The following is a 14,112-nucleotide window of genomic DNA, read 5'->3' on the forward strand; positions in this document are numbered from 1 at the left end:
ACTGTTCAGGAGAAATATTGGGAAGCACTTCCACACACAAAAGATTGGTCTAGATTTGGAACTCTCTTTCACAAATGGCAGTTGATGCCAGATCATTTATATCTGAGATGGATACATTTTTGTTCAACAAAGGTATTAAGGGATATAGGCCAGAGGCAGATATATAGCCATTTTCTCATCAAATGTTGGAACAGGCTCAAACAGATTGAGTGGTCTGTTCCTGTTCCCATGTTCTGTTTAAATGAACAGCAAACTGTTCATTGCACTTCACAGTGAAAACTAAGTAGAAATTGGGAATGAATAGACACTTCACCTCAAGCTGTAACAAAATAAATAAACCTGCGCCCACACCTCCAACCAAGACCCTAAAGGAGCCTTCCACATCCATCAAAGTTTTACCTGCACATCCACCAATATCATTTGTTGTATCCGTTGCTCCCGATGCGGTCTCCTCTACATTTGGAAAACTGGACGCTTCCTAGCAGAGCGCTTTAGGGAACATCTCTGGGACACCCGCACCAATCAACCACACCACTCTGTGGCCCAACATTTCAACTCCCTCTCCCACTCTGCCAAGGACATGGAGGTCCTGGGCCTCCTTCACCACCGCTCCCTCACCACCAGACGCCTGGAGGAAGAACGCCTAATCTTCCACCTCGGAACACTTCAACCCCAGGGCATCAATGTGGACTTCAACAGTTTCCTCATTTCCCCTTCTCCCACCTCACCCCAGTTCCAAACTTCCAGCTCAATACTGTCCCCGTGACTTGTCCTACCTGCCTATCTTCTTTTCCGTTCGCCGAGCTGGAAGTTTTTGCTGCAAAAGTTTTGTTCCCTGGCTAGGGAACATCATCAGTGCTATTGGAGCCTCACAGGAGGCTCCAATAGCACTGATGATGTTCCCTAGCCAGGGAACGAAACATTTGCAGCAAAAACTTCCAGCTCGGCGAACAGAACCACAACAACGGACACCCGAGCTACAAATCTTCAACTAGACTTTATCTTCTTATCCGCTGAAAATGTGTTGCTGGTCAAAGCACAGCAGGTCAGGCAGCATCTCAGGAATAGAGAATTCAATGTTTCGAGATGAAGGGCTTATGCTCGAAACGTTGAATTCTCTATTCCTGAGATGCTGCCTGACCTGCTGTGCTTTGACCAGCAACACATTTTCAGCTGTGATCTCCAGCATCTGCAGACCTCATTTTTGACTTTATCTTCTTATCCACCTATCCATTCCACCCTCCCCCCTAACCTATCACCTTCATCCCCTCCCGCACTCCCCTATTGTACTCTATGCTACTTTCTCCCCACCCCCACCCTCCTCTCACTTATCTCTCCACCCTTCAGGCTCTCTGCCTGTATTCCTGATGAAGGGTTTTTGCCCGAAACATCAATTTTCCTGCTCCTCGGATGCTGCCTGAACTGCTGTGCTTTTCCACACCACTCTAATCTAGAGTCTGGTTTCCAGCATCTGCAGTCACTGTTTTTACCTATTTAGTGTTTGGGGGTGAGATGATATCAATGAAAATAATTTTGGTATTAAATAGTAAATTTTGAAAACTCCATGTTCAAAGACTAAATCCAGAAATTACCCTATGTAATTCCAAGTAACAAAAACATGAAGGATTAAAATGTTGACATGCTAGCAATTTTAACGAAGAACAGATATGAACAATGAGATGGGTTAAATCTTTCCAGTCTCTAAATGACATAGGAAATCACAGAAAAATTGGGAAAATACAGCCAGAGTGAAAATAATGGATTCTTGATGTTGAGGAAAATAAATTGGACTTTCCACATAAGATTTTATTGGCTAGATGAGGCTCTCACTACTGAGTGATATTATTTGCATTATTAACATCTCCTTATTACCTATCTCAGTTACATGCAGTTTACTATTTTCCCCAAGTACTGGTGAGAAACCAGCCAATTCCCAACTTTAAAATCGAATAGATAACCTGCCACTCACCAGCTTCTTCTCCAGGCATCCCTATTGGCTAACATTCCCCAATGTCTGAGGGCATACACCTTAGCAGCAACTGTCTGACCCGGGTGACCATTTCAGACCAGGCTGGCAGGGTTTAAAAGGGTGTGCAGCTAGAGTTTTAAAAAGTACTTGCACCGTGAATGCTGTGAGATCAGCCAGCACATCCAACGTGGTCCAGTACAAGAAGGGTCAGAGTGGTGCTGTAGAGGTGGGGTACATACTTAATGAGGTGAACGGCATTAAAATTGTTGCTCGTACTCACCGAAGGAAAGTCTCCAAGAAACTCCCAGAAATTGGGAATATTCAGCCCAAGATTTTACATGGAGTCATAGTACAGCACAGAAACAGACCTTTTGGTCCAACCTGTCCACACCGACCAGATATCCCAACCTAATGAAGTCCCATTTGCCAGCACTTGGCCCATATCCCTCCAAATCCTTCCTATTCATATACCCATCCAGATGCCTTTTAAATGTGGCAATTGTACCAGCTTCTTCTGCCAGCTCATTTCATACATGCACCACCCTCTGTGTGAAAAAGTTGCCCCTTGGATCCCTTTTATATCTTTCCCCTCTCCCCCTAAACTTATGCCCTCTAGTTCTGGACTCGCCCACCCCAGGGAAAAGACTTTGTCTATTTACCCTATCCATGCCCCTCATGATCTTATAAACCTCTAAAAAGTCACTCCTCAGCCTGCAACGCTCCAGGGAAAACAGCCCCAGTCTATTCAGCCTTGCCCTTTAGCTCAAATCCTCCAACCCTGGCAACATCCTTGTAAATATCTTCTGATCCCTTTCAAGTTTCACGACATCCTTCTGATAGGAAGGAGACCAGAACTGCACACAATATTCCAAAAGTGACCTAATCAACATCCTGTATGGCCGCAACATGACCTCCCAACTATTCTGTACTCAATACCCTGACCAATAAAGGATAGAATACCTAATGCCTTCTTCACTATCCTATTTACCTGTGACTCTACTTTCAAGGAGCTATGAACCTGCACTCCAAGGTCTCTTTGTTCAGCAACACTCCCCAGGACTTCACCATTAAGTGTACAGGTTCTGTTCTGATTTGCTTTTCCAAAATGCAGCGCCTCACATTTATCTAAATTAAACTCCCTCTGCCACTCATCAGCCCACTAGCCCATTTGATCAAGATCCTGTTGTAATCTCAGGTAACCTTCTTCACTGTCCATTACACCTGCAATTTTGGTGTCATCTGCAATCTTACTAACTATACCTCCTATGTTCACATCCAAATCATTTATATAAATGACCGAAAGTAGTGGATCCAGCTCTGTTCCTTGTTGCACTCCACTGGTCACAAGCCTCCAGTCTGAAAAGCAACCCTCCACCACCCTCTGTCTTCTACCTTCGAGCTAGTACTGTATCCAAATGGCTAGTTCTCCCTGTATTCCACGAGATCTAACCTTGCTAACCAGTCTCCCATGGGGAAACTTGTCGAATGCCTTGCTGAAGTCCATATGGATCACATCCACCATTCTGCCCTTATCAATCCTCTTCGCTACTTCTTCAAAACACTCAATCAAGTTCGTGAGGCATGATTTTCCACGCACAAAGCCATGCTGACTATCCCTAATCAGTCCTTGCCTTTCCAAATACATGTAAATCCTGTTCCTCAGAATTCCCTTCAACTTGATGTCAGAAAAGTAATACGTTTGCTAGCTGAATAGCAATGATTGCCTGTTACAACAATTACAACAGCTCCATGGGTAAGTTTACTCCTCCATCTTGAGAATATACAACTTAAAGAGTAATTCTGCAGTCTACTGACAAAATGCTGCTGGTATCGTTATAAAGTGGACAATAAATGACACAGTTCAGCAATGCCATCAGGCTTTTCAATTTCCCTGTCTCCCCACACACACCCCCGCACCCCCCCCCCACTTCTCTACCTACCTGAGGAAAGTATCTCATCTCCACCCAAAGCTACTGAAAGCATCTGTATTGAGAGTTTCAGAGGCAGTACCACTATTGACCTGATGCACTACACAAAATGAGTTTGATTGGCACTATTTTTTAAATAATAAACATCCAACTGGTCAACTGAGTATTATAAAAACGTTAAATTAAGATGAACACTACCCTATGTTAACAGTGGTAGCTGCAAGTATTTTATTTCAGAATTTATCATGCTATCCACACCTGCTAACTAGGAGCTGAATTCCTAATGTTGAGCTGTTCTAATCACATTATGGTTTTAAATACTCAAAGTGTTTTTACAACAGACTAAAATAAGTTTCAAGTCAATCTATGATGGTTCAAGGGACAAACTATTTGACAAAGTCATGGGACTAAATGCAGACAAGTCATCTGATGGCTTACATCTAAGGCTTTGAAAGGAAGTGGCTGTAGACATAGTGAAGGCATCAGTCAAAATGTTCCAGAACTCACTGCATTTTGAGAGGAAGTCAGTGAATTGGAAAACTGCCAATATGACACTCCTGTTCAAGAAAGGAAGTTGACAGAAAGCAGAAAACGAATAGTCCAGTTAGCCTAACATCTATTGTTAGGGAAATGTTAGAGTCCAAATGCTAGGAAGCAATAACAGGACATTTAAAAAAGCTTAATGCTATTAAAGAATCAACATGATTTTATGAAGGGGAAATCATGTTTGACAAATTACCTAGAGTTCTTTGATGATATAACAAGCAGAATGGATCAAAGGGCACAAATAGATATAGAATCATAGAATCCCTCCAGTGTGGGAACAGGCCATTTGGCCTAACCAAGTCCACACCAACCTTCCAAAGAGTAATCCAGCCAGACCCATTCCCCTACCCTATTACTCTACACTTGCCCTTGACTAATGCACCTAACCTACACATCCCTGGACACTATGAGCAATTTAGCATGATAAATTCACCTAACCTGTACATATTGGAGTGTGGGAGGGAACCAGAGCACCCGGAGGAAATCCATGCAGACACGGGGAGAATGTGCAAACTCCACACAGACAGTCACCTGAGGCTGGAATCAAACCCATGTCCCTGGCGCTGTTGAGTCAGCAGTGCTAATTGAGCCACTGTTCTGCCCAAATAGTGTATTTAGATTTCCAGAAGGCATTCAATATTATACTATATAAAAACATTAATGCACTAGATAGGAGCTCACAATATTTGGGGTAATATTTTAGCATGGATCGAAGATAAGTTAGCACACATAAGACAGAGAGTTAGGATTAATGGGTCTTTTTTCATGTTGGAAAGTGAAATCCAAAACGATCAATCCTCAGTTATTTACTATCTATATCTCACTGAAGCAGGGATGGTGTGTAACACATCCACATTTGCTGATGATTCAAAAATAGGGAGGAGGGTATGTTGTGATGAGGATATAGGAATCAGCCCAGCAATATCGATTGGTTGAGTTAATGGCAAAAACTTGAAGATGGAATTTAACTTAGGAAACTATGAGGTCATGCACTTTGGTAGGAAGTATCAAAAGGCAGACTATTATTTAAATGGAGTGAGACTACAAAAAATTGAGGGCTCTGGGTGTTCGTGCGCATGAAACAGAAAGAGTTAGCGTGCTGGTGTAGCAAGTAGTAAAAAAAAACAAATGGAATTCTAGCCTTTACTGCTTAAGGGTGGAGTTTAAAAATAGGGATAAGTGAGGTCTGCAGATGCTGGAGATCAGAGCTGAAAATGTGTTGCTGGAAAAGCGCAGCAGGTCAGGCAGCATCCAAGGAACAGGAAATTCGACGTTTGGGCATAAGCCCCATTCCTGATGAAGGGCTTATGCCCGAAACATTGAATTTCCTGTTCCTTGGATGCTGCCTGACCTGCTGTGCTTTTCCAGCAACACATTTTCAGCTTTAAAAATAGGGATGTCTTGTTACAACTGTACTCGGAGCTAGTGTGTAAAGTTTTGGTCCAGATATTTTAAAAAAGGCTTTATTAATACTTAAGGCTTTTCAAAAGAGATTCATGAGATGGATGCCTGGGTTGTTGGGGTTGTTTAATCAAGAATAGTCAAATAGATTAGGCCTTTACACATTAGAGTTTTGAAGAATGAGGGGCGATCTTACTGAAGCATACAAGATTCTGACCAGGTTGACTGGATAGATGTTGAGAACATCTCTCCTCTAGTGGGGGAATCTCTAACAAGAGGATATAGTTATAGAAAAAAGGCTCACTCATTGAATGTTAAATTTCTCCTCTCTGAGGATAATAAGTGTCTGGAACTCTCTATTCCAGAGAGTTGAGGGGGCTTAGATACTTAAAGAGAAGATAGAAAGATTTTTGAAATATTGGGGAGTTGAAGACTATGAGGAGGCATAAAAGAGGAGCTGAGGCCCGGGCAGATCAGCCATGATCTTATTGAGCAGTAGGGGAAGACTGAGGGGCTGAATGGCCTGTTCCTCGTTCACCTATGCTCTTATCATACATGTTTAATTTCTTTTAATAGCTGATTGGGCCCTAATAGAAAAGTAATTTATAGAACATACTTCGCAAACAAAATATGGATTATCAACCCACATTTTGTATGGCCAAATTTGAATAAGTGATCATTTCAGTGTTTTGATTTTGTTTTCAAATGTTTAATACAATAGTGGGTGGACTTTTTTCTTATTCGTTCATGACACGTGGGCATCATGGCTCAGGATAGTATGTAATTACAATCCCTCCAGGGCCTCATTTTGATACTGGGCATGTATTTAGTTCAGATTTATATGTACTGTTAATAATGACATTTTCGATGTTAACCTTTCCAGTACAAGATAAATGGAAGGATTATGGAACAACGGATACCCAGGGTGATCATAACACTGTAATTCAAACAAGGGATTCAATTAATGGGATACATCTGACAGTAGGAAAGATTCAGTGCTTTAGAACCATCAATTGGGCCCAGAATTAATCCCATGATCTCTCTGAAATGAGTGCTTTTTGTCTGTATGCAAAGATTCAAAATAAATGAAATCATTGTAATTGCCTGCTGGGCAAATAAAGTGTGCATTAATATCCTGAGATTAATATTCTTGTTTATTGACATCAGTATGAACACATCTAAGTTGCCAGAAGCAAGTTGTCAATTAACATCCACTTGGACCCAGTGTTCACAGAGCAGCAATCAGTATTTAAAGTCTCAAGAGGGAAAACTTATGCTTTGCATGGTGTAAAACTTTCGATTTTATAAAACAGCACATCTTCTGATTTGACACTAGCAACTACATCATGATAGCATAATGATGAGAGGGGGAGAGTGGAATTCAATTTCCATTTGAACCACATACAGGCACCACCCAACTAGAGGCAGCGTTGTTCAAAAAGGTCAGCACCAGAGCTTGCTTTTTTTCCAAAAGGAGGATAGCAAATCAACAGCTCCCGGAACAGCACACCTGGAAAGTGGAGGATGGATATGCAGAAGGGTGATGTGGCTCAGAGGAGTTAGCAGCAGGCTGGAGATTTTTATATACCCAGAAGAAGAATTCATGTGAACACCAATAACAAAAATAAAACACCCTTAGAGATCAGCAAGGCCATCTATCTGTGGAACCACAGGAGATGGGGCAGATACTAAACAAGTATTTTGCATCAGCGTTTATTGTGGAAGGATATTGAGGATAGAGAATGTGGAGAAATAAAGAGCGACATCTCGAAAAAATTCCATATTCCATTGCTAGATGTCTTAAAATGCATAAAGGGGGATAAATCCCTGGGACCTGATCAGGTGTATCCTCGAACTCTGTGGGAAGCTAGGGAAGTGATTGCTAGGCCCCTTGCTGAGATATTTGTATCATCAATAGTCACAGGCGATATGCCGGAAGACTGGGGGTTGGCTAATGTGTGCCACTATTTAAGAAAGGTGGTAAGGAAAAGCCAAGGAACTGTAGACTGGTGAGCCTGACACCCGCAGTAGGCAAGTTGTTGGAGGGAATTCTGAAGGACAGGATTTACATGTATTTGGAAAGCCAAGGACTGATTAGGAATAATCAACATGGCTTTGTGCGTGGAAAATCATATCTCACTAACTTGATTGAATTTTTTGAAGAAGTAGAAAATAGGATTGATGAGGGCAGAGCAGTAGATATGGTCTGTAAGGACTTGAATAAGGCACTCAACAAGGTTCCACATAGTAAGCTGGTTAGCAAGGTTACATCACATGGAATACAGGGAAAACTAGCCATTTGAACACAGAAATGGCTTGAAGGTAGAAAACAGAGGGTAGTGGAGGATTCCTTTTCAGACTGAAGGCCTGTGGCCAGTGGTGTGCCGCATGGATCAGTGCTGAGATCACTGCTTTTCATTGTTTATATCAATAATTTGGAACTGAACACAGGAGGTATGGTTAGTAAATTTGTAGATGCCACCAAAATTGGAAGTATAGTGGACAGCAAAAAAGGTTACCTCAGTGTAAAATGGGATCTTGATCAGCTGGGCCAATGGGCTGAGGAATAATTTAGATAAATGTGACGTGCTGCACTTTTTAAAGGCAAATCAGGGCAGGACTTATATACTTAATGGTAAGGTTGCGAAGAGTGTTTCTGAACAAAGAGAGCTTGGAGTGTAGGTTCACAGCTTCTTGAATGTGAAGCCACTAGTACAGGTTGTTCTGCTATGACATACATTTCATCAATACGAATTGCCTGTAACCGGAATGATAAATAAGGGTTGCAGTTTGTGAAACACAAACTTTTAAAACATGTGTCGGCTATAACATGATTACATTGCCAACACTTTAAGTGCTATTCTTATGGTGACATTTTTACATAGACCAAGGTCGCACCAGAATACAACTATCATGTTATAGAAGAAATGACTGTTAGGAAAGTGAAGATGATGTTTGGCATGCTTGCCTTTACTGAGTGTAGGAGCTGGGAGGTCATGTTATGGCTGTACAAGACATTGGTTAGGCCACAATTGGAATACTGCATACAATTCTGGTCTCCCTGCTGTAGGAAGGATGTTGTGAAACTTGAAAGGGTTCAGAAAAGATTTACAAGGATGTTGCCAGGTTGGAAGGTTTGAGTTATGGGGAGACGCTGAATGCGGTGGACTGTTTTCCCTGGAGTGTCAGAGGCTGAGAGGTGAGTTTATAGAGGTTTATAAAATCATGATGGGCATGGCTAGAGTAAATAGACAAAGTCTTTCCCTGGGGTGGGGGAGTCCAGAAGTAGAGGGCATAGGTTTAAGGTGACAGGGGAAAAATTTAAAATTGATTTAAGTGGCAACCTTTTCATGCCATGGGTGGTGCATGTATGGAATGCACTGCCAGAGAAAGTGGTGGAGGCTGGTGATGAGGTAATAGAAGGATGAGTTAGTAATTTTGCAGTTGGCACTAAGATTGGTGGAGTTTTGGACAGTGCCAAAGGATGTTGCAGGTTACAGAGGGACATAGATAAGCTGCAGAGCTGGGCTGAGAGGTAGCAAATGGAATTTAATCCAGAAACGAGTGAGGAATAGATGATTATACTCCTTCCATTTTGGAAGGAGTAACAGAGATACTAAGTACTGGGCTAATGGTAAGATTCTTGGCAGTGTGGATGAGCAGAGAGATCTCAGTGTCCACATACGTAGATCCCTGAAAGTTGCCACCCAGGTTGATAGCATTGTTAAGAAGGTATACGGTGTGTTAGCTTTTGTTGGTAGAGGAATTGAGTTTTGGAGCCATGAGGTCATGTTGCAGCTGGACAAAACTCTGGTGCTGTCACACTTGAAGTATTGCATACATTTCTGGCCGTCGCATTATAGAAAGGATGTGGAAGCTTTGGAAAGGGTGCAGCGGAGATTTACCAGATTGTTGCCTGGTATGGAGAGAAGGTCTAATGAGAAAAGGCTGAGAAACTTGAGGCTGTTTTCATTAGAGAGAAAAAGATTGAGAGGTGACTTAATAGGGACATACAAGATGATCAGAGGGTTAGATAGGGTGGACAGTGAGAGCGTTTTTCCTCAGATAGTGATGGCTAGCACAAGGGGACTTAGCTTTGAATTGATTGGTGATAGATATAGGTCAGATGTTAGAGATAGTTTCTTTACTCAGAGAGTAGTAAGGGCGTGGAACGCCCTGCCTGCAACAGTCGTAGATTCACCAACTTTATTGGCATTTAACTGGTCATTGGATAATCTTATGAATGATAGTGGAATAGTGTAGGTTCGATGGACTTCACATTGGTTTCAGAGGTCATCGAGGGCCGAAGGGCCTGTACTGCACTGTAATGTTCTATGTTTCTATGTCTCTAGATAATAACAACAACATTTAAAAGGCATCAGGATGGGTATATGAATATGAAGAATTTAGAGGGTCCAAGTGCTGGCAAATGGGAATAGATTTAATTTGGATATCTGATCAGCATGAACAAGTTGGTTCGAAGGGTCTGTTTACATGCACTACATCTCTATAACTCAATTTCCTTTTCCAGTTTGCAAATTTGTGTACTTAATATGATAATTTTGTTTATCTGTTGTAGAACCAAACTTCAGAAAAATAGAATGTGTGATGCAATTGAGAACCAACTGAAATATTTCACATTGTCGATTCCATATCCTGCCATATTTTGCATCTGATACATTAAAAAATGGCATTAAGTGCGAAAGGTTAGCTGACAGTAATGTTTGAAAATTTCACTTTTCAAATCAATTTGAACAAATAGAAGATGTCTCAATTATGGATACAACTTGCACATGCATAATTCAGTTATTCTAATAAGCTATGAGAGGGAATTCTAGAAATTACAAATACTCAGTTATACAAGTAATATTTGCAATTTCCTGAAAGTGTTAAAAAATGCAACCAAGTTATTGGCTTTTGGAATGCTGGCTGTAAAATAAAATTTTTAATAATTAAAGAGAAAGATTGTCAAGAAAATTCTACAACAAATATTAACAAAGTTATATTCCCTGTGCTTTTGATTTGTTTCACTCATTTAGAAGAAAAAGAAAAAGAGAAAGAGTATTAAAGAAAAAGAGAGATCCTATAAAGTGGCCAAGAGAAGTGGGAAATCAAAAGGTTGGGAAGGCTACAAAAACAAACAGAGGATAACAAAGAGAGAAATAAGGAAGGAGAGGATCAAATATGAAGGTAGGCTAGCCAGTAATATTGGAAATGATAGTAAAAGTTTCTTTCAATACATAAGAAATAAATGACAGGCAAAAGTAGACATTGGGCCACTTCAAAGTGATGCTGGAAGCCTAGTGATGGGAGATAAGGAAATAGCAGGAGAACTTAATAAGTACTTTGCATCAGTCTTCACAGTGGAAGACATGAGTAATATCCCAACAATTAAAGAGAATCAGGGGGCTGAGTAGAGTATGGTTGTCATTACAAAAGAGAAAGTGCTACAAAAGAGAAAGGCACAGTGGTTAGCACTGCTGCCTCACAGCGCCTGAGACCCGGGTTCAACTCCCGACTCAGGCGACTGACTGTGTGGAGTTTGCACGTTCTCCCCGTGTCTGCGTGGGTTTCCTCCGGGTGCTCCGGTTTCCTCCCACATTCCAAAGATGTGCAGGTCAGGTGAATTGGCCATGCTAAATTGCCCGTAGTGTTAGGTAAGGGGTAAATATAGGGGTATGGGTGGGTTGCGCCTTGCCGGGTTGGTGTGGACTTGTTGGGCCGAAGGGCCTGTTTCCACACTGTAAGTAATCTAAAAAAAAGCTAAAAGGTCTAAAAATTGATAAATCTCCTGGCTCCGATGGGATATATCCTTGAGTTCTGAGAGAGGTGGCTGAGGAAATAGCAGAGGCATTGGTTGAGATCTTTCAAAAGTCACTGAAGTCAGGGAAAGTCCTGGATGATTGGAAGATTGCTGTTGTAACCCCCTGGTTCAAGAAAGGATCAAGACAAAAGATGGAAAATTATAGGCCAATTAGCCTAACCTCGGTTGTTGGTAAAATTCTAGAATCCATCATTAAGGATGAGGTTTCTAAATTCTTGGAAGAGTAGAGGCTGATTAGAACAAGTCAACTTGGATTTAGTAAGGGGAGGTCGTGTCTGACAAACCTGTTGGAATTCTTTGAAGAGGTGAAAAGTAGGTTAGACCAGGGAAACCCAGTGGATGTGGTCTATCTAGACTTCCAAAAGGCCTTTGATAAGGTGCCACACGGGAGGCTGCTGAGCAAGGTGAGGGCCATGGTGTTTTGAGGTGAGCTACTGGTATGGATTGAGGATTGGCTGTCTGACAGAAGGCAGAGAGTTGGGATAAAACGTTCTTTTTCGGAATGGCAGCCGGTGACAAGCAATGTCCCGCAGGGTTCAGTGTTGGAGCCGCAACTGTTCACATTATATATTAATGATCTGGATGAAGGGACTGGGGGCATTCTAGCGAAGTTTGCCGATGATACGAAGTTAGGTGGACAGGCAGGTAGTACTGAGGAATTGGGGAGACTGCAGAAGGATCTAGACAGTTTGGGAGAGTGGTCCAGGAAATGGCTGATGGAATTCAACGTGAGCAAATGCAAAATCTTGCACTTTGGAAAAAAGAATAAAAGCACTTTCTAAATGGTGAGAAAATTCATAAAATCAAAGTACAAAGGGATCTGGGAGTGCTAGTTGAGGATTCTCTAAAGGTAAACATGTAGGTTGAGTCCGTGATTAAGAAAGCGAATGCAATGTTGTCATTTGTCTCAAGAGGGTTGGAATATAAAAGCACCGTTGTGCTACTGAGACTTTATAAAGCTCTGGTTAGGCCCCATTTTGAGTACTGTGTCCAGTTTTGATCCCCACACCTCAGGAAGGACATACTGGCACTGGAGCGTGTCCAGCGGAGATTCACAGGGATGATCCCTGGAATGGTTGGTCTAACATACGAGGAACGGCTGAGGATCCTGGGATTGTTTTCATTGGAGTTTAGAAGATTAAGGGGAGATTTAATAGAAACTTACAAGATGATACAGGCTGCAAGGATGTTGCCTGGACTCAATAGTCTGAGCTATAGGGAGAGTTGGACAGGCTAGAACTTTTCTCCTTAGAGCATAGGAGGCCGAGGGGGGACTTATAGAAATGTATAGCATCATGAGAGGCATGGATATAGTGAATGCACTCAGTCTTTTCCCCTGGGTTCGGAATCAAGGACTAGAGGGTGTCAGTTTAAGGTTAGAGGAGAAAAATTAAAAGGGAACCTGAGGGGCAACGTTTTTCCACAGAGGGTGGTACGCATATGGAATGAGCTGCCAGTGGAAGTGATTGAAGTGGGTACATTAACAACATTTAAAAGGCATTTGGACAAATATATGGACAGAAAAGGATTATAAGGATATTAGCCAAGTGCAGGGACATGCGGTTAGTGTGGACAGACATTTTGGTCGGCAGGGACCTGTTTGGGCCAACAGGACTGTCTCCGTACTGAAATGACTCAAAACCCTGACTCTACATGTGGACTGAAATTTTCTATTTTGGTGTCTAAATAGGCCAGTGGATGTCTTAGATGGCACCAATCCACATTGGTCCATTACCACTCCTTCATGTTATTTCATAATCATAATCATAATTAACTGGTTTCTATAATGATTAAAAATGGTGAATTTACGTGGCTGGTGAGTAGAACCTCTCACTACTATTGGAACCTTCTGGGTTCTGCACATATTCAAAGACCCATGAGCCCCATAAACGTCGCACCCCTCAGGATCTCTCTCTGCATCCCACCAACATGATCCTCAAACTGCCCTCCTTCCCCCGAGATCCTGGCATATGAGGTAACCTTGCCAAGTTCTCCCAGAAGCCAGGGTGCTCCTGACTGTGGATGAATCCTCCTCCCACGTGACTCCCTTCCCATCCATGCTTTACTGTATCCACTCCTCTTGCAAATCCTCCTTCTCCCCCTTTACCTTATCAGTGATTTCTACTTCCTTCCAGCCTGCAGTCCCCAATTCCAAAAAAAATGTTCGAACATTCCCTCCCTTTGGCAGAGGAAACCCCTGAGCCCAAACCCCTTTACTTTCTGTGGACAGGTCTGATGTACTGACCATGGCATTTTGGGTTGGCAGCAGACCTTCAGAAGGCTTGAGGTATAGGGGAACATCCAATTGAATCTTTAATTTCCTGGGCAATTCTATCGGAATCTTCTTGATTCCACAGGGTCTTCACAAACAACTCCCATACAAGGTGCGGAAATGAACATTGGAAAATGCAGACCATTTTTGGATTTCTATCTAATAATAATAT

General features: G+C 42.0%; 1 protein-coding gene across 1 annotated transcript in view; it reads right to left on the bottom strand.

Moving 5' to 3' along the window:
- cracd (capping protein inhibiting regulator of actin dynamics) overlaps positions 1-14,112 on the bottom strand; it is a 51,509-nt gene that overhangs the window by 10,732 nt on the left and 26,665 nt on the right. The window lies entirely within an intron of this gene.

Source organism: Hemiscyllium ocellatum, chromosome 1 (genome assembly GCF_020745735.1).
Source record: "Hemiscyllium ocellatum isolate sHemOce1 chromosome 1, sHemOce1.pat.X.cur, whole genome shotgun sequence".
In the NCBI taxonomy this organism is placed as follows: domain Eukaryota; kingdom Metazoa; phylum Chordata; class Chondrichthyes; order Orectolobiformes; family Hemiscylliidae; genus Hemiscyllium; species Hemiscyllium ocellatum.